This window comes from Seriola dumerili, unplaced genomic scaffold (genome assembly GCF_002260705.1).
Source record: "Seriola dumerili isolate Sdu_G_001 unplaced genomic scaffold, Sdu_1.0 BDQW01000017.1, whole genome shotgun sequence".
In the NCBI taxonomy this organism is placed as follows: domain Eukaryota; kingdom Metazoa; phylum Chordata; class Actinopteri; order Carangiformes; family Carangidae; genus Seriola; species Seriola dumerili.
In genome coordinates this window covers 5,066,933-5,090,955 of record NW_019174272.1, presented here as the reverse complement: position 1 = coordinate 5,090,955, position 24,023 = coordinate 5,066,933, and positions in this window count along the sequence as shown.

Sequence of the window (24,023 nt, the reverse complement as noted above, 5' to 3'; positions counted from 1 at the left end):
GAAAAACAGCACCCAGAAAATACCAACTTAATAAGGCAATACAAGCAAATGAATGATTTTTAGAATCATGTTTTAAACAAGTAGTTCTCCCAGAGCATGCAGAGATGGAGGGAGTGAGAGAAAATCTGCATGTGTAAGTGTGTAAGCGTGTGCATGGGAGTGTGCGTGCGTGTGCGTGTGTGTGTGTGTGTGTGTGTGTGTGTGTGTGTGTGTGTAAACGAATTCTTCTATAAACCTGGCAGAGCGGAGGCTGCCACAGACATCAGCTCTGCATTTGCATATTCATGGCTCAATTTGCACTTGGCTATGCAAATGTATGCAAACATCGTTTCAGAACATTTCAAAAATAGAAACCAGCATTCCAAACGACGTTGTGCCTCTTAATATGCAGCCACACAAGAAAAAAAAAAAAATTTAGTGGGGAAAATCGAACAGGCCAAGTAACGGCTGAATATCTGATTTAAAGCTGAGAGCTGTGCTGCAATCTTCTGCAAACAGGTTAAAGCAGGATAAGCCCAGTGCTAGTGTTGCTGCGGTGTCATGTAGATATGAAGTGATTAGATGTCATTTTTTTTTTGTTTCAAATGCCCTTCTACCACTCCTGTGGGTATTGTATTTTAAAGACTCATAATGTGTAAATATGTTAAGATGTTCTTTTTGTATAACCCATGTTTCCCCCAGGCTCATTTTGTGTGGTAATTAGACTTGGATGGGTTTTTATAAAAATGATGGTAAAATTATTGTTTCCAGGCTCCACCACTAAGACTACAGTAAGTACATAAAAAAAATGCATAATTTGATTCACATTACTCTCTTTATGAAATGAACACTGAATGTTTCATTATGAATCAGTTTTCTATTATGTGTCTCCTAATCTTGGCAGACATGCGAGTTGAACCCTTCCAACACCAAAGCAACTGGCCATGTCTTCCTCTCTACCTCAGCTCATCTACAACACGGCATTGTCTCCACTGTGGCTCCCCTTCAGAATGGGGAAAGTTTTTTAGACAGAAGATGAATGGGAGGGGAAGAGTTCAGCAAAATCTACTTTAGCTTAAATCCTATTCATCTGCTGGGCACAAGGCAGGGTAAGCTGTTCCCCTGGCACAGGGTCTGTCTGAGGGGCCGTGTGGGGCCCTCCGGAGCTTTATCTCTCCTCCCTGTGCTCCTCAGGATAAACGGCTCCACATGGAGCCCTAATCCCCCTCTTCACCCAGTCCCTTTTTCCTTTCCTTTCCTTTCCTTTCCTTTCCTTTCCTTTCCTTTCCTTTCCTTTCCTTTCCTTTCTCCTCTTTTTTCCTCTTCCTTTTCTCTCCTCCCTTCTCTGTGTCCCCCCCGTGCCCCACAAATGGCAAGTGCTGGCCTGTAGAGACTATGCTCTTTCCTATATGTGAAACAAACAGTTCACCCAGGAGAGGCTTGTTAAACCCTCACCACAGTTTGAGCCCGTTTTTGCTGTTTTGCAAAATGTGTTAATTTTATGACACTAAAGCCAGCAGTAAAAGCAAAGCCCCGGCTAATTAGCCAGTGGTGTGAGGTGAGTGGCAAAGAGTGGGCATGCCACCGCTTGAGGTGCCTTAATCATTGTTTATGAGTTAGCTCAGCGGGGTTTTTAGGCTGTTGCTCTCTTCTCTCCACCTTCCTGTGTAGGCCCGATTTAGCTCTATACGCGCAATTCTATCGTTACTCACTTAGTGGTGTGCTATTCTTTCCAGATGATACAGTAGGTTGGCACAGTCCAGCTAGTCATGATTCGTTTTTTTAGAGAAAGATTTGTGCAAAAATGTATCTCCTCTGCACCACGAACTGCTCTTTTTTTGTTTGTATTCCACTACAAGGGCAGCAAATGCAGCAGAAAATACCCTTTAACTAACCGGTACATAATCACAAAGCATTGTATTTCTTTTTTTTTTTTCTTCATGAGGTTTATTTAAGGAGTGTCCCTTAATGGTGCTGCTTCTCATAAGTGGCTACAAGCCTCATTTGGCTTTGTTGGGCTGGTACAATGGGGGAGAGGGGGTTACCATTGAGAGGTAAGTGCATTACCATTCATGGAGAGAGAGAAAAGGAGGTTGTGGAGCAGAAAGTGGCTGCTGCCTCTTTAAGATGGGTTTAAGTGATCAAAATTTCATGCAAGGCTGCAATTGGTGGTATAGTGTTGCTCTTTAAGAGAGTTGCCTAATGATTGCCATGTGTGGACAGTGGGTTTTGGAAGGGGATTTTGTGGAGGCAGGGGCGGGGGGGGGTGGGGGGGGGCTGAGACTAGGCCAGACTGTGAAGTAGACTGGTGAGGTCTGGGGGCTGGGGAGCTTGGAAAGCTGAGTGGAGAGGAGAGAGAAGTCTCACGGAGGGGCTCAGAAAAGGCCAGCCATATGAGATTACAGCATACCTAAGAAATGCGCTCGTCGGGAAAGTTTGTGTATTTTGGGAAGTGCTCCAAATTTTCCACAGACAGCTTTTTATTTTTTCGGTTATCTCACTCTCCCCCGCCTCTCCCTCTCTTCGTAGTTTGGACTAATTGTGTGGCGTAGCGCCCGCTGAGTCAATATGAGAAAGTCTGCTCCCTTTCCTTTTTTTTTTCTCTCCCCTCACCTCTCTTTCCAAACATCCACTGATAGTATGTGTATTTTTGAATGCAAAGGATAACATGTCTGTATATTTTTCAAGCGTATGGGTTCAGGGTGCTTTTGTAGGTTTAATTTAAAAAGGATGAAATTTTGTAGTGGAGAGCCCCAGTGTCTCTGGCTTGTGGCTGACGGAAAAGCCGAGCAGTAGCGAGATAGGCTCTTAGGGGACACGCTCCACTGGTGTCCCGGGAAAATAAACACAGGACATTAAGATGTTTGATTAAACTTGAGGAAAGGTTCATCTGATATTATTAGAGTAATCGTAGTATTTATTTCTCTTTGACGCTCATTATTTTTGCCGCCTTTCTGCTCCACACATGCACCAGAAAAAAAGTAGGTCATAAACACGGCTCATTCTTATTTTACAAATTCTCTGCAACTGATTAAAGGGAACTGCAATTAAATTCAGTTTTCCTCTTTACGATCATTTGACAAACTGAAACCCACCTGAGCTGACACATATTTGGCTTCCGCAGGTTGGACAGCAGCTCCTCTAGCAGCTCCACCATAGCAGCGAATACAGGCCCTGCCTCCACCTGCTGTTCAGCTCTCGCTCTGTGCAGTCACAGATCAGCAGCCGCTGTGGTCTCTGTGTTGAACTCCAAAGGCCTGCCAACACTGACCCGCTTCCACAGAGGTGGTCAGAGGGCTCGCTGCAACCGCTCTGACTCCGGTGCTAACTGCCTATAGCTCGACAGCACCTCGACACCCTGTCCTCCAGGCTATTCGGTTACGTTGGTGTAGTCACTAGTAGTGTTATTATGGTCTTTACTGAGAGGGAAGTGCCACAGTGTGAGGAGAAATCAAAGACGCCCGGTGCAGTCAGTGTCAGAGAACAGCGCAAACTGACAGTTTAGCTATTTCACTGCGATTCGGAAGCTGCTGTGTTGTTTATCTGCTAATTAAACTGCTCTACTCTCTAAAGACAGTAATAAAGAGCTGAAGCATAAACAGAAGATGTCAGCTTATTACCAAAAACTAAATTATACAAGTTGTGATTTGTGTGTGTGTGTGTGTGTGTGTGTGTGTGTGTGTGTGTGTGTGGGTATCGTGTGAGTTGTTGTGTTTTGATGGTTTGCAGCTTATGCTACTGTTGCCACCCTGACAAAAAAAGAGAGAAAAAATGTTGTTTCTTGTTATAACGTGAAAAGTTTCTCTTTTATCAAAATCCTGTTTTATGAAATGCTATCCCAAACTTTTCCTGTTGTATCAAAATATAACTTTTTCTTGTTACGTCATGAGACGTTCTTTTTACACAAAACCAGCGTTACTCATTAAAACACATTTTTCTTGTTATTACATAACAATCTTGTATGTTTTTGTTATAGCAAGAAACTTATGTTATTATTAAACAAGAAAAAGATTCATCGTTGCTTTAAGAGACAGTGTAGCCTGTGATAAATATATTACACACATATATTGTGTATCTGGACATGTGACGGTTGTCTGAGGAAGTTTCCTGATGTAATGAGAACGATGTTTTGTGGGAAAATTGAATAATTTGGTATCTAGTAATGATGAGATAGTGTAATAACATATGTAATATGTTATAATGTAAAGAAAAGTGTATTCCTTATAACAAGAAATTGAGCAAACGTTTCCTGTTACGGTGGTAGTAATGTGCTATCGTAGAAGCAGGATTAATACATGTTATCGTATGTAATTCTGGTTCCTTTTCATGGCATGGTAACAGGATAGTGAGTTGCAGATGTATACATTGGTAGAATTAGTGTTGACTGAACCTGTCGTCAGAGTTCACAGATAAAAAGAAATTTGATATAATGTAATTTAATCACTGATGGGAGGCAAAATCCTAATACATGGATAACAAGTGATATAGACACACGGCGCAGTCACAGGAAAAGGGATTTATCTGAGCCTGGCTCTGTCGCTGGCTGCCCTGCTCTCTGTCCCCTCTCTCACATAGATACTTATCAGCTTTTAAAGGCGGCGATTCACCCCTATCACCCATCAACAGCACCTTGCGACACACGCTGCCTCACCACTACAAATCCCATTACTTTTATCCTTAGCTAATACTGGGGTGCTGTTGCCTCCTGTCAGGGCCCACAGCACAAACAATTTGCTTTCTTCCTCCTTCCATTTCACAGAACTGCTCACGGTCAGAGAGAGGGGGTGAGGCTGGTTAGGGTGAGCTGCAGGCCCTGCTAGAATTGTCACACAAACTTTGAATTGGTTGCCAGAGTTATAGTAGCTCGAGGGGCAAAGAATTTGCTTTCACTGGATGTGCCAGTGTTATAGTACCAGCCTGGTAAGAGTCCTACCTAAAGAGACTATAAACTGAGCGTGCACTGATTATGTGCTACAAGATATATTTCCTTTATATACTTTCAGCGAAATAATATGTGTGTAGGGAGCCTTTATTTGCGCTGCAGTTTGATCTAACTAGCTACAGCCATAACAGACACACACACACACACACACACACACACACACACACACGCTCCAGCCCATCATCCCTGATGCGTCAGGGCTTGTTGTGTTCACTCTCGGCCAGACTCCGCCTGCCTGACCCTTCTGACCCGAGTGCATTCCTTTCTGAGGTGATTGGCAGCCCATGCAAATACTACACACCCATGACTGGCAGTAAGAGCCACTCTGTGCCCTTCCCACAATGCCCCTGGCCCCTCCCCGTCAATAGACGCTGAGCTGGCGTCATTGTCCAGATACAGTGACCTTTTACCTCTCCAAAGTTAGCGCTTCCTGGGAACCACCCCAGAACTTTTCTCCGATCTGTATTGGAATGTGCGACACGTAGGCATGATCTCTCTGTTTACCTCCCCTCTCTCCTTGCTATCTCTGCGTTTTTCTTCTTCACTATCTCTGTCTGTATCCCTCTCCCCCTGGCAGTCCCAGCTGCGAACACAACATAGCGGGGGAATGTTTTTTAAAGCCCACTAAACAATATTCTATTAGCATAAATTTGGTTCTGTTTCTCTGCCTTTCTGCAGTGTCACAGTCAGATCTCTTTGCTTTAAGGATTGAAAGGTAAACAGCTTTAGGTGTTGTTTGTGGGTTGGCTTTCCTTCTTGGCATGACAAGGCCTTAGGGCACCGAACGCATTACAGCTCTAACTGTGTCAAATCTCAGAGGGCTGGAAGGACCCCAGCCAACCTGTGTTCTCTAATGTCACACACCAGCAGTAAGCCAAGTCAATAAAATGAACACCCAGTGATCAAAGAGGTGACAAGGATGCTCATGACAGTTGGATGAAATTCCAAGTTTCTTTACGACACAACACAACACGGTGATGCAAACCCTTTGCATACATATCTCCCCCTGCAGCACTCTATGTGAGTGGTAGTAAAAGGGCTTGGAGGTATTTGGATCATTAATAGATCCCACCACTGAGCTGTTGTGCACTACTGTACACTGCCTGGGAATATTCCCTAATGATTTCCACGGACCTCAAGCCTGCTCCTTTTCCCCTCCCTTCCTAATCTGTTATTCCTTTTGTTCATTTGCCTTTTGTTCTTTCTCTTTATATTTTTTGCTTCTATTCTTTAATTACTGTTCCCACCCAGCGAGGGCCCTGTCTCTGTGCCCCCCCCCCCCATGTCCCAAGAGAAGCAGGGAGACGCGACCATGTGGCTTTGCTGACAATGACATGAATGGCCACGGTGGCAGGGCCACCTCTCTGAGGACTGGGACACATGGGGGAAGGAGGGGGCAGGGGAGGTGGAGGAGAAAGGATGGAGAGAATGAAAAGGGGTGGGAAAGATGAGCGCAGGGAGCCCCGGTTCAACCCTTATTTCTCTTTCTCTATTCTCTGTGGTTGGGAAGGAATTCTCAGTTCCCTGGGTGGTTTCAGAGAGAAAGGTGGAATGAGGAGAGGGGAGGGGGAGGCGGTTTAAATCACGGAGGACAACAGGCAAACAAGAGGCAAAACTTCAACAAATCCTCATTTTCTATCAGCACTTTAGCACTTGGTGATGTAACAGCTGTGCCCAGGAGGCCAATAAAAGTTAATCACAGAGGATTATTTAGCCACCAGTCAAGCTCCGTGGAAGACTCTGAATCAGTGCTGATGCTGGTCAAGAATTTATTTCTAGCAAACACTGTTGATCCATAAAAAGCACGACGGCCACCACTGAATGGCTGCTGTGAGCTCTCCAATGAAGAGGGTAATAAAGACGGCAATGATGATGCTGATGATGATGATGACGTTGATAAAGATGAGGTTGGTGGTGTTAATAACATGTAGTTAAACTATTCGATCCTCAGCCGTAATATCGTGCAGTATGTCGCGGAAAATATGCATCTTGCTGTGAGCAACCACAGACACATACGGTATAAGTGTATAATAGTATGTACACACACATCTGTGAATAAGTCTATATTCCCTCCAAGCTGACAACTTAATGCTGTCTCAGCCACAGCAACAAGATGAAATCAGATTGGCAGGATATCATGAAAATCCAGACTGAGAGTGAGCTCATGAAAATCTGTAGAATAGAATAATTCACATCTAAGCTTGAGAAGGAGAGACAACGTCGTTACCCCCTCCCCGCCCCCCACCATCACACGACCACACACACACACCCCAGCACTCACACACACACACACACACACACACACACACACATCATCATCATCCCACCCCCACTCTCCAACCCACGCATGCGAGTCTCTGCCAACTAGTCCATGTTCATTCTGCACACATCTCCACCAGATAATTTTTGTTTAAATAGAATCGCTTAAAACAATTAATTACAGTCGCCTTTCTCCCCCACTATGCACCTCTTCCACCCCCCCATACCACCCCACCCCACCCGCACACACCCTATCTCACACTGCCTTCTTCCTCTGTCTCGCTCAATTCCCCTGCGTCGTAGGAGATACAGGCGGTAATAAAAAGGCGTTTATTGGACGATTTTCTGGAGGCCCGTTGGTTATTAACATGTAAATTAAATCATCACAGCTGTTCCATTTTCAATCAGATGGAGTTTGAGGGAGGCGGGGCGCAGACGAGGACCCGGTGCACTGATTTTATTACGCACACCTTCATTAGGAGCCCTGCAGCCACGATCACCACCACCACAACAATCAACCTCCTGACACACACACACACACACACACACACACACACACACACACACACACACACAAACACTTGGAAAGGCAGGCGCACAAACAAACAGCACACTGATAATATAAAAATGTTCCCACTAACATGTAAGCTACTCCCACATAATGTGGAAGTGGTCACTCAGTGTTTAAAACCCATTTCTATTAGCTGCAAGATAACAAGAACACAAAGTCAAGCTGTAATACGTGAAAATATCGTAGTATTAATATCTAATCTGCCAAGTTGCATCTGAAAATTGTGAAGGATTTTATGTGTAATATTTCAGCTTCACCTTGTCCAGCCAGTGGTAATGTGCATGAGCTGGTGGCAAGCCCAAATGCTCACAGATCAATACATTTCCCCTGATTGTTTCACTGAGTGGCTATCTTGTCCTCTGAGCTCTTGACCCAAACATGAAAAGCAACATGCTCTCAAAGACAATGACGCCTCACTGATGGCTGTGGAAAAAAAAAAAAAAAAGCCTCGTGTCTTTAAGCAGAAAAAGCACCCGCACCCTCCTCCAGGCCCCCGGAGACGAGCAGGCAAAAGGCAGACGAACGGCTGTAACTCACAGAAATTGTCAGAAAACGTAGCAGATGATGGACTTTATCAATGATCATTTTTCTAATGCATATATATGTTTTAAAGGCCTGCGAGACGGCCAATCTCATAAAAGGAGCAGTATTTAAAAGCGCGGGGCAGTGAGACTTAGGCTGTGATGAGATATTGGTAAGCCTGTGTGGAAAGGTTAATGTTGCCCACAGAACGTGCTAATGGTCTGGATTTGACAATGGCCTGTGGGGAGTGTGGTGGAAACCTCACTGAAGCTAACTCATTGACACATAAATTGTACATTTTCAACAATTTCATTATCACCTACACCATCTTACTGTGACATATATCAATAGGGATGAAGTGGATGGTCTTATTTTTCTTGCTTTCCCCCCCTTAACTCACAGGCCTGAGAGGATATTGATCTTTCATCTTTTCAGAGGAAGAATCACATTATTGCCGATGGAGAATAAAGTGCCGCAGCCATATTGAAATTAAAGCACAGGAAGCGGTGGCATGCAGCAGTAAAGTAATGCATGTCAAAACATTAATGGCTTTTATCTTCCTAATAACTGGATCAGCTGATTTGCAACATTTTGTACATAAATAATGTACAGTGCAGTGATCAGCTAATTGAACAGAAAGGAAGTGATTACTTTGGAGGCAAAATGAATGTGCCACGCTTGAAACCTTGCACAATCTTATTATCTTCTTTTCCGCAAAATATATTAGGGGGGCTACAAAATACAGTGCTAATATACTGTCTTTGTGGATAACACTTGGAACATTGCGGGGGGTTTTTTTCTTTCTAAAAAGGCTTTTAGGGGGATTTTTGCCTTTGAAGAAGGATGTGGAAATAGTAAATCGGTGAGCAGATTGTATAGCAGAATGAGGGAGGTGAGGTTTGTCTCTGTGTTTGGCGCTGAGGAGTCAGACAGCAGCTTGTATGGGTAGTGGTGAGATAATGGATTGACCTCTAGTCTGCCCGTGCAGAGTGGCTGCATTATAGCAAAGCCAGTGTGAATAAAAGAAAAGATGGTTATTTTTAGCGCCTGATTGAAATGCTGAAGGAATCTGCCACTGGGCTCAGAGAGCAGAGTTGTGAGAGAGATAAAATTATAGTGAAAGAAAGAAAGAGAAAGAGGGAAGATGAAGGTAAAGCAAAAAAAAAAAATTAAAAAAAAATTAGAGGAGCTGAAAGAAAAAGCAGTAAGGGAACTTATGGATATGAACATTTATCATCTCAGTGCAGTTAGTGGTGCTGATGCTTACATTTACTCCAAAAAAAAAACAATAGATACAATCCCAATAGGAGATGCCTAATTTACATAAATTATATATTAATCCAGATTAATTAGCATATATATTTGAATTAGGATTTAAAGGCTTTAAGGCCTATTTTGATTATTCCACTATGACTCTAACCTCTGATCACTCTGAAAAGAGGATGTGAATTTGTATATTCAACGTTAATACACTATGCTAATAGTGGCTAATACTGATATGCAGATTTACTTAATTACTAAATGGATTTTACTCTACTTTGCCATGCTTTGCCACAGCGAGTCAAGTATGTTTGTTTTAGTTTATGTTCAAAGAGGCTTACAGGAACTCACATCCTGCAATTAATGCGAGAGGATAAACTTTGCCGGATTTTGGCTGGTTTCCCGTTTCTTTGAGACAATAAAAGCCCACCCTACATTTCCTCCTCGTCTTTATGATTATTGCCGTCCTGAAAATCATCTTCATCATCGTTCTAATTTGCCTCATTAGTTACAGTAGTTAAGGTAACGATGATCCTCCTATAATATGTCACCAACCTTATTGTGTAATCCAGAAGAGGTATACATGCCACTGTCGAGCCCTATTAGAAACAGAGAAATAATCTCTCTCTCCCTTGAATATATCAGCCTAGTAAACAGTGCAGTTTATTGGCGCAGGCTGCTGTTTTATGACTTAATCTCTTGTGGTAACGCAACTTGGCTACAGGTCATATTGGTTTATTGCCGTGGCACTAAATAATCAATAGCATGGATGTTGGGATGTTATTGAAGGCCTGTTCTGGATTGATCTACAGAAGATGCGTGAGATTTTGCCGCCTTCGAAATGACAGGTAGAATATCACACAGAAAGCCATCACAAGCTGCCGTCTTATGATCAAGTGCTTCCCAACAAGCTGCAGTCAGTTTTAGGTGTTTGAAGATGCTGTAGCCACAGAAACAAAAGAAAACTTGAAAAAGTTATATTTACAGGTACAGTTTTATGATATACTACTGCGTGCTTTGCTTCCTCCTTTGTTTTGTTTTGTTTTTTTCCCCCCACCTTTCTGCATATGTAATTACGATAATGTCAAACACCTATTTATGGTGTTTCACCCTCGTTGTTTTTCACGTGTTCCACGCTGAGGGTGTCAAGTTACTCATAAAAGGAGATGCAGGAAACGTATTTACCCCAGAAGTACTGTATGTCTCCACAATTACCAATCACTGCCACCTTTAACCCAACAGTCTAAGGATACGCACCCCTCCACATCCAGGCCCCCATCTCTTGTGTCACATGCAACATTGAATGTCTGTTATATTACATTGATCAAGGGGTGATAACTTGCAATAATTGGATGTTAAATTAAAGAGCTCTCTCCTAGTTCTTGCCATCTCAATTGTAATTGTCATTGGGTGGCAGTTATGATGATGTATGAGGGATTGTGTTTTGCGCAGTGGAGCATGACCCTGATGAGTAATGCTCCTTTTGGCTGCTTGGCATCTCTCCATTTCTCGGCCTTTGCTTTAATGTGCGCCGATTGGAATATTAAGAAGACCAACGGGTGGCGAAAGGAGAGAGGGGAGAGGAGGGAGGGTAAATATGGCTTCGAGGTTCTTGAGGAAGAGGATTAAGGAAAGCAACTTGCAAAATATATGTGTTGCTCTCTCGGTCAGCGTGTGTTTGTGCACACTGCAGTATATTCTATGTCTTACCACCCTTGAGAGTCCGTCTCTGCCTCCACAGAAGAGCTGTTTTGATTCACTGCTATCTGCTTGTCCCATGCCAAGCCTGCCATGCTGTCACCTGACCTAGGAGTGACAAAGCAGAGTCCTTACCCCTTATTATGAGAACATGAGGTCAAAGGCACAGCCGCATATGACAGACACCTCCTCACTTCCCGACCCCTGTCACTTCTCATCCATATGAACCACCACCATAGGCTCCATGTTGCAGACAAGGACACTCTACTACTCAAGTATATCATCCACAGAATTCATCCTCTGGGGCGACAACCTCTACACAAGGTCCTTTACAAAGAAAAAAAAAGAAACTCTTTATGGTATCGACAGTACAGTGCGCTTGCTAGCTGTCTTCCCACTCAGACTGTTGGATTGCTTGAGTCTGCTGTGCCGCTTTAAGCTTTTAAAAACAATTCTATTAGAAAAATGACAGTTTGGTCACAAGGGTGAAAAACTAATGTTTATTGTCACAACTAACAGTGTTGTAGAGATGTGCAATACATTGTTAACAATTCCTGTAAAAGCTAATGCATCTTTTCAATAGCTCACCAGTGTTTAACCTGTACTCCTTAGCTGATGAGCAAGCAAACAAAAATTTATTGTGGCGCTGCTATAGCTGACGACAGAGAGTTACAATTCATAAAACTGTCACCTGCTCCAGCTCAAGCTCAATAAAAAGCTTACGGAAAAGAAATGGCCCAACACCAGGGTGAAAAAAAAAAGAAAAAAAAAGACTTGTTGGAGCACGGCCAGAATCTCACATTAAAGCTCATGCATGCAGGCTAGGCTGATAGAAAAATAAACCAGTTAAAAACTACACAAACAGTCTACAAGACAAATCTAGCAGACCCATAGATAAATATACACTGCGGCAGACACGTAAACACGGCAACGCAAACATCCCGGGACATCCTTGGATACATTCACAAGCACTGTGTCTCATTCTAAATAAGCAAACAAAGGCAGAGGTAGATAGCAGATAGTGAGCTAGCAGTTCCCGTTGCAGGGGAAGACGAGGGGTGCAGCCCAAGCATTAGGGCTCACATAACTACAAGGCCTAGAGTAAATACACATGTACCTATACTTTACACACACACACATGCACACATTTTCACACATGCTCACACTTTCTAAGTTATCCTCTGGAGGCTAATACGGCAGCAAATTACCATATTCAACAGGCTCATCTCCCTCTACTCATTAACAGATAAACGATATGCCTATATTTAAAGTACTGTCACACATTAGTGTCATCATGATATGTGTGCGCGCGCGTGTTGGCGTACGTGCATCTGCATACAGTGATGCATGCCTACCACACACACATGCACACACACATGCAGAAGAGCGTGTGCGGCGGTGAGTATGTGCATCCTAACTCCACGGGATCATCCTCCATCCAGCCTCTTCCGCTTTGTGTATCCCAGTGCTGCGCTTGCTGTCAGAGTGTATGGCAATGTGTGTGTGTCTGTGTCTGTGTCTGTGTCTGTGGAGCTCCCTGGTGATGGGGAGCCAGCTCAGTGAGCTGACAGGGGGGGGGGGGGGCAACACCAGTGCAGGCGATTAGCATGAGCTTCCATGGGGCGCCGCAGTGGCTGCTGGGAGATTCCATCATAGGCATGGACCTGTCTCTTCATCGGAAAGTGACAACCCCCTGTGGCATGGCGTGCTCAGCTAGTCGATTCCATGAACCAGCTGCATCTGAATCTCCAGAGTACAGATACATTCTCCTACCTTCATCTCCATCATCAACATAATCACAATCCTCCTCTTCCTCTCCTTCATCTTCTTCTACATCCTGACCATTAATTGCTGTATCTTCATCACCGTCTTGATTACTTCAGTGGCTGATATTATCACAGTGTGATTATCATCAGTGTCGACGCTGCTGCTCACCAAACAGATGTTATCGGCTTGACAATAAACACAAAAAGTGATGTTCACCCTCATTAGCATAGATCATAGCAATTCACTGTATACTGTTAAACCTAAGCTAACCTTCTTATGGGCTCCAACAGGAGACAGTTACCTTATGATTCAGCAAAGTCAGTGTTAGTGCTCATAAGCAGTTTATTTGATCAGCGATGACACCTACCCTGAGGATCTTAGCTGTCTTACTTGTCTTGGTCTGAATGCACTCAAGACTGACAGGTGCAGCTTGATGTAAAGCTTGTTCAGAGGGTGCGATAGATTTGACTGGTCTTGTGTATTCAGGTTGGTTGATACAGAGACATTCACGTCTGAATGCTCTGACCAGTAAAGTACACAGTATGTTGGCCCCCAAAGGTTCAGGAGCTGTACAACTCCTGTCTCCTCTTCATCTTCTCCCCCCTCCGCTTCTTCTTCTTCCTCTGCTTCATCCTTCCAGCCTGTCAATTCAGGGAACAGGATGGCCTGACACAACCTATTTCATTGGGATGCTTTGTCAAGCATCAGATAGCTGGTGGCTGTAATGTGGGTGTATTGCAGTCTTTACTTGTAACACCCACAGAGGTTACCCAAAAGGTGATCATGAGCTGAATAGATGCGGATCCCAACTTTTTCTTTTCATACAAAACCCAAAGACTGTCTTTATCTGTGTCATCTTTGTTTTAAACTCCTCCAAATCCAAAGCAAAACTTTTTTTCCAGGGATGTAATATAGCCAAACCTAAAGCTTTCACTATTCAGAAAACTTCTTAAAATAATATTATATTGTCAACAAATCCCTTAAAAAAGACAAAAAACCAACAGTGCGTTCATCTGTTTCTCAGCACTTTCTGACTTCTTCCCCCTATCTCTGACACTCATCCCCAAACCCATTTGTTCCTACTAACCCAACTCTGCATTGTCGTTTTCTTTTATTTTTCTTTTTTCTATTTTCTTTTTTTTTTTTAGCAAAGGCTACTTAAACAGAGGTTAATAGTGTATTTACTGTGGACTATTTTCAGTGGCGAATTAGAGTGTTTAGAGCAATAGGACAGTGTATGTGGGAATGACTACAATGAATACTAATGATGTGGTCCATTGTTTTTGTATTTAATAGTTTCTGGTGAACAATTTAGGTCTATGGCCAAGCTATGTCAGGCTTTAACTGCATTGGCAATGCTTGTTAGTTGGATCAGTTCATTGGTGGATGTGGTCCTTTTGTGGGTTTTTTGACCATGAGAAAAATGTAGAGTATGACCAGACTGATCGTTTAAAGGTTATTTGGTGAGTTTTTTCCTTGACTTCTATGAGAGCTTGGGCTGGGTCAGCCTGTTAAACCCACTGACACATTGTATGTAATAATGGTCTATTCAAATAAACTTGACTTGACTTGGTTTACTGCATAATTTAACTGGCTGAGGTATCATAACATTTGAAATCAATGCCAACCATAAATGATTCAGAATGTTGAAGATTCAGTGGTAGAAGAGCAGGATGCATGCAAGAATTGCATGGATGACATAATCATGTTAATCTCTCTTTACATTGTATTCTGTTTGATATCTGGTGAGATTTTTCTCTCTCACTCTCTGGGCTCTCCTCGGGGCCTTCTGCTCATCGGGAGCTCGGGCCTTTGATTATTTCTTTGTTTTTCATTATGATACTCCTTGTACTCTTTAGCTTTCCTCCAGGTACGCTACCCAGCTATGATCACCCGTAGAACGAGTGATATGCGCAGGGGCTCAAATGTCTGAAAGAATATACAGCAATGTCTCTTTGGAAGGTGTAGCACAAAAAAACTATTTATTGCATTATTTATGCTGCTTTAGTAGTTTTCTTTTGTGCTTCATTTTCATGTTTCATAGTCTGTTAGGATGACCAGCCTTCCCCTGTGAACACTGATGCGGCACAGCCTTTCACACTACATTGATAATCCTCTGCATTATCAAGTGTAGACATTGTATTGTTTCATGAAATGAAGACAAAGCACCAACTATACCCAAAAAACTATTTATAGCAAGTTTTTATTTGACATGGTCTGCTGCTGCTGCTGCTGCTGGTCTGCCACATTGAAATATATATATTCCATTGTTAAATGCCATTGAGTCTATTATTAAATTATTCAGTTCAATTGTACATGACACATGTAAGCATACATTTTAATTAAATAATTGTGTAATTAATATTGCATTAGTGTGTTAATGGAACCATTGCATTCAAAGACGGGAGCACTCTGCCTATAGGGACACTCATTTTAATACAGTTGGAGCGAAACTTATTTGGGAAATAAAATCTGCCTCATATAAACTTGTCGTGTTTGACTGAAGGGTTGCTTCATGCTATGTTTCTGCCTCATTGATATTGATTCCCAGTGGGAGAGATGTGTGTGTTTCTCCGTCTGTGGTGCACATTTCAAACACTGAACCCCCCCACCCCCAACCCACCCACACACCCTGACACACACACACACACACACACACACATGCACAAGCTTTCTGACAGGCCCTCAATTTTTTTTTTCCCTTTTTTCAAATCATGAGTAAAAATTTGGGTGTTTAAAACATTTATGACTGATTAGCAGAGAACGTATCCCTTTTAAAGCCTTTCATGTATAAATCATGTGTATTTTGATTTGAAGGGGCCGCTTCTGCGTTATTGATGAGGCGCTCGACTCTAATCAATTAGTAATTGGAGCACAGCTTTTAAATAATGTATTTATTAGGCCTTGTGATGTGTTTAATGGCAGCCCCTTGCAGTGCAAATACGTCTCAAGTGCCCTAATGAGTCTTTTATGGGCCAGCCCAGGGAAAATGGCACATCTCACTCTGTGACATTACTGTGCAATATGCCTTGTTTACACTGAACTGGCGAGTCAGAAAACCAATGCATAGAAGTCCTTACAAATTGTTATCGTGGTTATTATGCTCATCTCCATGTGCCCTATGGAAAGAAGTTGAATTCATGTTTTTGTTTTGTCTCATCAGCTTGTTTTCTCTGCACTGACTCTCTCTGTAACTGATAACTTGTGTGGTCTTCCAACTTGCCAGTTAGTAACCTCATGTAATAATCAGCAGTATTTATTGCCACAAAGAAAACAGCAACCAGTGCAAAACACTCCTGCTAAACTCAAACAGTTTAATGGTGTCACAACACATTATTGTGGTGCATTCCGAGCCTTTAAACGTTCCTCATACCGTGGAAATTTCCTTGTGAGATAATTACCCTGCACATCACTAGCGAACCACCTGTGTGGAAGAAGCTCACCACCTGCCTGAGGACAAACCCCTGGTGAAGGCCTGAGCTGTTTAGCCAAAGTCTATATCACCAGCCAGGTTATGCACACCATCCATCATCGTCAGCCCGACTGTGTTTGTGGTCTGTCAGCAGTGTGTGTATGTGTGCACGTGCGTGTGTGCACATGTGCATGTGCGTGTGGGAGAGTGGAGTATTGTTGGAGAGCTGTTGCTCTCCTGGCAGGGGTGGGTTTTAATTGGAACACCCAGTGAGTGGTATGAGTGCCGGTGTCACGGTGAAAACTCCACAGACAGGCCCACACTGATTCACTCATATGGTGAGCTACAGTCTCCTGAGGGGCTGCAGATTATAAAGGCATTCGCAACTTTAAATACCCATGCATCACATCCCCTGACTGACTGTGCATGTGCGTTTGTGTGTGTGCGTGTGTCACATATGTCTGTATTTATGTACCTACCTCTGCTTGTTCCGTCTTTCTTCCTTGAGGATCTGTCAAATAGATTCTCATTGCCCACACTGATATGACAACGAGACTGTTTAAACATTAGTGTATTTTTGTTTTGACTTGAGATTACAATCAGCATGCAGAGGTGTGACAGTAGACACTCTGGCTGCTGAGTGTATATGTGTGAGTCTTGTGTCAATAATGCATGCATATGAATATGTTTACCCCAACAAATCACTTGGCTGTTGCTCTGGGGTTTTATCCTGACTTTGCACGTGTGTGTGTGTGTGTGTGTGTGTGTATGTGTGTGTGTGTATGTTATAAGAATCCACAGTTGACACAAATATCACTTATCAAATGTAATCCATCCTTATCTTTTTCCATCCTTGTCCCTGTCCAAATACCTGGAGTGATCGTTCTTCTTTCCATCTCCCTTCTTCTAATACTTTGAGCTGTGTACTTCTGAGTCATATTTATCCACCATTATTACAATTCCCTCGCAGTAAGTCTGTTACTTTTTTCTGTTTTTCTCCTGGTGTTTCTGTCTCATTTGAATTCAACTTGCACCGCGCCCTCCCCGCTCTCTCTTCCACACAATTTATATACACATGCAACCCCGCATGCATTCACAAACATACACGCGCGCACACACAGTTATACACACAAGCACAAGCCCTCCCCCACAAGAGAAACCTAACGCACACACACACACACACACGCTCAATGTTTCAGCGGGAGTGGTGCCTGACAGGAACAAGTGACAGCTCCCTAATTACCTCCTCACTGTAGACGCTGACGCTGCCTGAGACGCACTGCTCATTTTCCTCTTTCTCCTTCCTCCCTCTTTCCTTCCCTCTATCCCTCCCCTCTCTCTCTCTCTCTCGCTCTCATTCACCCACCCTTCGATTCCCTTTCTTCCTACCCACCTCCTCTCCTATCTCCCCTGTGGTGAATTATGCATGTCCAGGAACTCCCAATCTGCATTCACACCAGCCCTGCCGAGACCAACCACCTATATGTTCCCTTCATCTGTCCTTCTCTTCCCTCTTCCTACACATTTCCACTCACTTATCTTCTCTGCCGTGGAGAGTGACACTCCTATCTGATAACATAGTCATATAAATGGAGAATTGTTGAAGAAATAGTGTTCCTCGATCAATAAACACTTTTGAACATTGCATGTGGCTATTATAAAGGTGAAAGGCTAGGGGGCGTTGTGGTCAGAATTAGCTCTCCTCGTTGCAGGCCACTGGGACCGGCTTCCCCCCCAAGGTGTCCAAGTTTGAAGGAAGGAGAGGGCCCGGGGAGGCAGTCTGGGATCTCCGGAGAATGATAACATTCACTCTGGAGTCCCACCACACAACAGCGGCCCCTGTTCCCCGCACTATACCTCCACCCCACCCTGGGTGTCAGCTCAAAGGCCCAGATTGCATTTCCAGTTGACGCCTGCTGGCCCCACAGGCATGTTTTGTTCTAATAGAAAATGGAACCCTTGCATCCCCCCCCCCCCCGCTCGTCCACTCTCACAGTGTGATTGTCCACTGGGAGCCAGTGCACAAACACCAATGCTATCTAATCATGAGACGGGGAATAGGAAGGAAAAGCTAGGATAAGAAGTAAGGTGGGGAGAGGAGGATATGGGAGGAGGACGACGAGAAGGAGGCGAGCCAGTTGGAAAGGAAAGATGGAGCGCTAACATGGAAAAAAAAAAGAGATGGAGGGCAGGAGAGCCAGAGAGAGAGAGAGCGAGAGAGAGAGAGAGAGAGTAGAAGAGGAGAGAAACAATCCTAAGAGAGAAGTGGAGGCAGGATAGTACATAGAAGGAACAGAGAGGAAGCACACGAGGGGTGAAGCAGAGGTGTCGGTGGCATGTAGGCAGCTGATAGAGTGTCACTGACAGGCGTCACTCAGGGGGAAAGAGTTGCCAGGGTGCTGGCTAGATGAGCCACGGCAAACATTGTAGTTCCTCCTCTGCACAGCGCTGTACACAGGCTTCAGTCACTATATTGTTATGAAACAGTGATGGACTGAATGTACTGTCACTTTAATCTGGACTGGACTTCTGGATGCTCCCACTCAGCTAACAGTAATCCATGTATTGAAACGGCTCCTTTTGCTTTAGTCATATCATGGTATTAGCTGTGGAGTGAAGCGAAAATACAACAAAAAGGTACAAAAGAGCCACAACAATAAAACTACAAAGTAGAATCTGCAATTAAAAGATGTTATATTAGTGTTAGTTTCCGTTTTTCAGACAGTTCGTACGGTCACCTTTGGCTGAATTGCTTTATAAACTAATACTGTGTGATGATAAAAACGATTGTGCTTGTAACCTGTTTCACCATTTTCCCCTAAAAGCAGCAGTTTCCACCTGCCTTTGTCAGCACTGAGAGGATTATGCTACTGTGACTGTATGGATTATCATATAGTAACACAACAGCTTTTTAAAGCAAACACCGCTCTACACAAATCTCATGATATTCGACATCAGCTTCTCTTTCTTGCCATTTCTCTGTACCTTTTATATCAGGTGGTTTGAACTTGAGGCTAATAGATATTCTTGTGGCGTAAAATGTGTTCTTTATTAATGAATATAAGTGGTAGGACCGATTCAGCGGTGAAGTGAGGCTTTAGAGCAATTTAGTAGTTTTGAAAAGCTTTTTTAATGATCAAGAGGGATGACTGTTTCTCCTCTTTGAAAGAGTAGTTATTAACTCTGCCAAGTAGCACAACAGAACACTTAGTCCAACACCAGTGTTTGTGCTGGCTCCAGTGAATGCTGTGACTCATAAAGGTTGCTTTATAATTCCTGCCCTGCCAGTGGAGCCGTTCTTTAACCTATTTTAGTTATAGTCAAACTAATTATTTAACAGCAAGAAGTCTGCTCCGAAACTGAATCAGCAAGCATTTTCAAAAAGCAGTGTCCTCACAAAACATCACTCCTGAGGAAATAGAAAGATTTTTTAAGTCAGAATATATGTGTGAATCAAGATTTCTTAAACAGACACTCGAATACTATTAAAATGAAGATGTGCATCATAGAAATCAAATCTACCACCTCTTAGAATACAGTTTACTAACCAGTGAGCAAGCTGAGACTGAGATGGAGAGTGTGAAAGTCTGCAATCAGTATCACCCACAAAAACCAAAAAATAATTATATATGCTATATCATACATCATTATCACAATATGGTTACAAGCAGCTGCACGTTAAAAAGTATCTCTTACAAATAAACATGAAATGGGGGAGAGGGGGGCGGGGGGGGGGGAAGCATCGCTGTGTTTTTTTCCTGGATGAATTTAAAACTGCAGCCTGATCGCCTCACGTATTTAAAACATTCCTCACAGGCAAGGAACGTAATTCTTTACAGCTGAAATATGAGGCTTAATGCTTGACTTTGCAGTTGTAGTTACTGCAGCTATCTGTGCTTTTAAAAAATATAGTTTAATGTGACAGTTACCCAGTGGTGAAGGAAGTATTTACATCTTCCACTTAATGATAAGTAGAAAAAGAAGTCCTGCACTGAAATGTTGGTTATGTAAAAAAAGGAAAATTGACTTAAAAGTAAAAGTACTAATAAAATAGCCCATGTGAGTGTCATAATATTATTAGTTGTAAGTGTTTGAGGAATAACTAATTAAATATTAAATAAAATAAAAATTTTCATATATATATATATATTTTTTCATAATATTTTATATTCTAAAAGCTCATCATATTTTTTGTATATAAAATATTAAATTGCAAAATGTAATGGAGTAAAAAGTATAATAGGCCCTATTTCCCTCTAAAATTAAGTAAAAAGTAGCATGAAATGAACATAATAAAATGAGTTCCTCAAATTTACTAAAGTTCTGTGCTTGTATAAATACCTTATTACAATACAGAGTAAAGAGGTAGTGAAAACAAATTATTTTACTGATTAATGTTGGCAATAGACAAAAAAATTATTAAAACTCCAGTTCAGTTTTGACAACATTTTATATTTATGAAAAACTGAGTCACTTGTAGTCTCTGGAAAATACAATCCCTCCCTTCTTCTGGCCGATGCAGGCAGCTCTTGAAACCAGTAAAAATAAAATCTGTGAACATCATGAATGAGTCTAGAAGTACCTGAACGACCAGCAGAGGGGCCACCGCTCTGTGAGACACCGGCTCCTCTGTCTGCCTCCAGATAGGAGAACTCATTTCGGAGTTTGTGCTTAAGGGCCATTGAGGTCCTGGAGAATGACTGTTCCTCTTGGAGCGAGAGCAGAAGGAGAGAGGAGGGGAGGGTCAGGAAGAAGCAAGCCGAGTGGCTGTAATGGCTTTTCAGGGTAAATTAAGACGCAGGGAGCTGTTTGGGTCTGCCTCTGCGGAGTGGTGACCCTTATTCACACAGGTCGTCAAAGCCTCCTCACCACCTCACACTCGTCACAATAGTTTCTCCTCCCAATCAGCTTCAGAGCAGCGTTTATCTGACTGCCACTGCCCATGATTTATTACCCCAGTCCCTGCCACTGGGGCTGAGTGTCATCAGGCCTCTGCCACTCTGCAAAGTCACTACAAGGCCCTAGTTTCTCACCCAGACCTCTTGTTGGGCCTCAGCTGTCTGTGGCGTGCTAACCTGCTACGGGAAAGTATTGCTGGTCACATAGCAATGTATGGGGGTAATGGTTTGTCAGAATCTCTCATGGTCACTTTTGTTTGATTGTAACGGACTTGTACAGTAACATGGAGGGCACTCTCTCTCTCTGAACACACTCACACACTCACAGGTACTGCTGAGGTATGTTCAGTCTATCTCTCTCCTTCTTTCTTGTGGTGGGTCTTGTAAAGAGGTCAGAGTCCTGTTGTTCATTAATTCTGCTGGCTGTACATCATCATGGGTAATAACCACACATATAAACACACTGATTGTGTCTGCTCCCTACATTCTCATACATGTTTATTCATTTACTTTTGTGATAAACACTCTTCGGTATCACATTCATTTCCCGTATACAGTATTTATTTACATACACGACACACTGAATAGCATGCTCCTTTAGTTTCAGGCCTTAATAAGTATCAACACTGGGGTGATATGTAGCAATAATAGATTATGAGGTGAAAGGTGACAGCGTACCCTCATCTGGATCGCCCACATTGCATTCTGCTGATTGGAAATGAAATGAGGTTAGATCCAGACTGACATTTTCCATTTCTCTAAAGTTGCCGTCACTTTGTGCTAATGTGCTGCCCTATTCATATCTGCAGCTCAACCTTTTATTGTGCTGGAACAAATTCTGCTGTGATGCCTGAAATTGCAGCATGAGAAAATTACAGTGCAGGGGGGGGAAGAAATGAGTGAGGACTTAAGCACGGGTGAAGAAGCGTTACGCTGTTGCTAATTACTGCCTCATTAGCAGCAGTGCTTAGCCATGTGGACAATAGCAGCAGAACAGCTGATAAAAACACATGCAGAGGCTACAGTTGAAAGAACAGTGCTGTGTTTTATGTCTTCATCGACTCACCATACATTTTAGTGCAGGGACGTCCAAAGCACTGGGGATGAAGTTGGTAATTAAAGCAGCCAGTATGGTGTGATGACAGATATTCAGGTTTTTTTTTTTTTTTTTTTTGGTGCACTAGATGCTGCAGTAGTTGCAGCGGTGGATCAGTGCGTTACGCTGTTAAAAAATGCCCAAACTGAACAGCCGCAGCCTATTACACACCTTCATCCCCACACCTACACCTTCTGCCTCCACCCTTTCCTCCCTCCCAACCCCCAGGCCTCCAGATGTTGCTGTCACCCCTGTTCTGCGGAGGCGCTGCAGTGTGGAACTGCCTGAAGTGATGACAATAAACACCTCCGCCATAACCTGGGCCTCTGCATTTGCATATTTGCCTGGTTTAATTTGAGGGGGAAGTATGCAAATGTATGCAAAATGAAATCCATCTCCTAATGACATGAGACGATTAAACAATTTTTATGCTTAAATATTCTGTTTAATGAAATCAAACGGGCCCACGCGCCGCGACAAATTTGCAGAGGCATGGGCAAAATTAGAGGATATCACAAAAAAAAGAGAACTAGGAAGAGAGGGAAGAGAGGGGAGGGGAGGGAAGGGAGGAGGAAATGCCTGTGGTTGCATGACAGCTTTTTAAAGTGTCCCTCACAAGAAAAAAAAAAATCAGTAAGCTCCTGAATTCAAATAAGATTTCTATAACAATTATAAAATCTGTCAGTTCCCCCTTTTCATACACCCACTTTCTCAGTTGAAAGAACAGTGGGTGATGAGGTGCAAAATGTACTTCTAAAATGTTCTAAAATAATATCTATATCTGTAATGATGTATTTTCGAGTTATTACAAAAAAGCCTCACCATTTTCTTGCAGATGGCGTTGAACTTGGAGGTGGTGCATTAACTCGCTGTTTAGAGAGCTAATATTCTATTTCAACCCGGCCTCTCTTTACCTTAGCTCAGGAATTATGCTACTTCTGTTAATACACGGCTTAACAAATAGGAAAATAAAATAATTTCCTTGTCCAAGTCAGAGCCTGAAGACACGATCACCCAGGAACAGAATACATAACGAAGGAGACAGCACTGTGATTAAAGTTGGAAACAGAGGGAGAGAGAGAGAGAGAGTAATATGTGACTGCTTAATTGTGGCTTTGCAGGGAGCTGGTGACTAATGGCCTTTCCACAGAGCTGTTCAAGCCATGAGCTGCGCATTAATATAAAGGGGGTTATTATTATGTTTTAGCTTCAGACCTGATTAATCACATGGATTTACTTCCAGCTCAACACCTTATATAGGAAGCCATGCTGCTGTTAGGCAACCATCAAGCTCATGATGTAGGTGCTCACACCTTCTTTGAAATGCAAATGTTGGACAAGATGCACTGTATGTGGTTAAAGCAGGTTAGACTGTCAGATGGAAGTGATTCCCACAGGCAGAGAACCCAAAGCTATAATCATGTCTGTGAAACAGAAAATAAGGCAGCGTATACTGGATTTGACCTCGCATTTGAAGGATGTACAGTATTCAGAGATCATTATTGGAGCAGGAGGGGTAAATATGAGTGATGGTGATGGTGGTAGTGTACAAGTGTACAGGAGAGCTGGAGTGGGTGACAGCTGGAGACACAGTATGAATGGGGCGCTGGTTGGCTAGG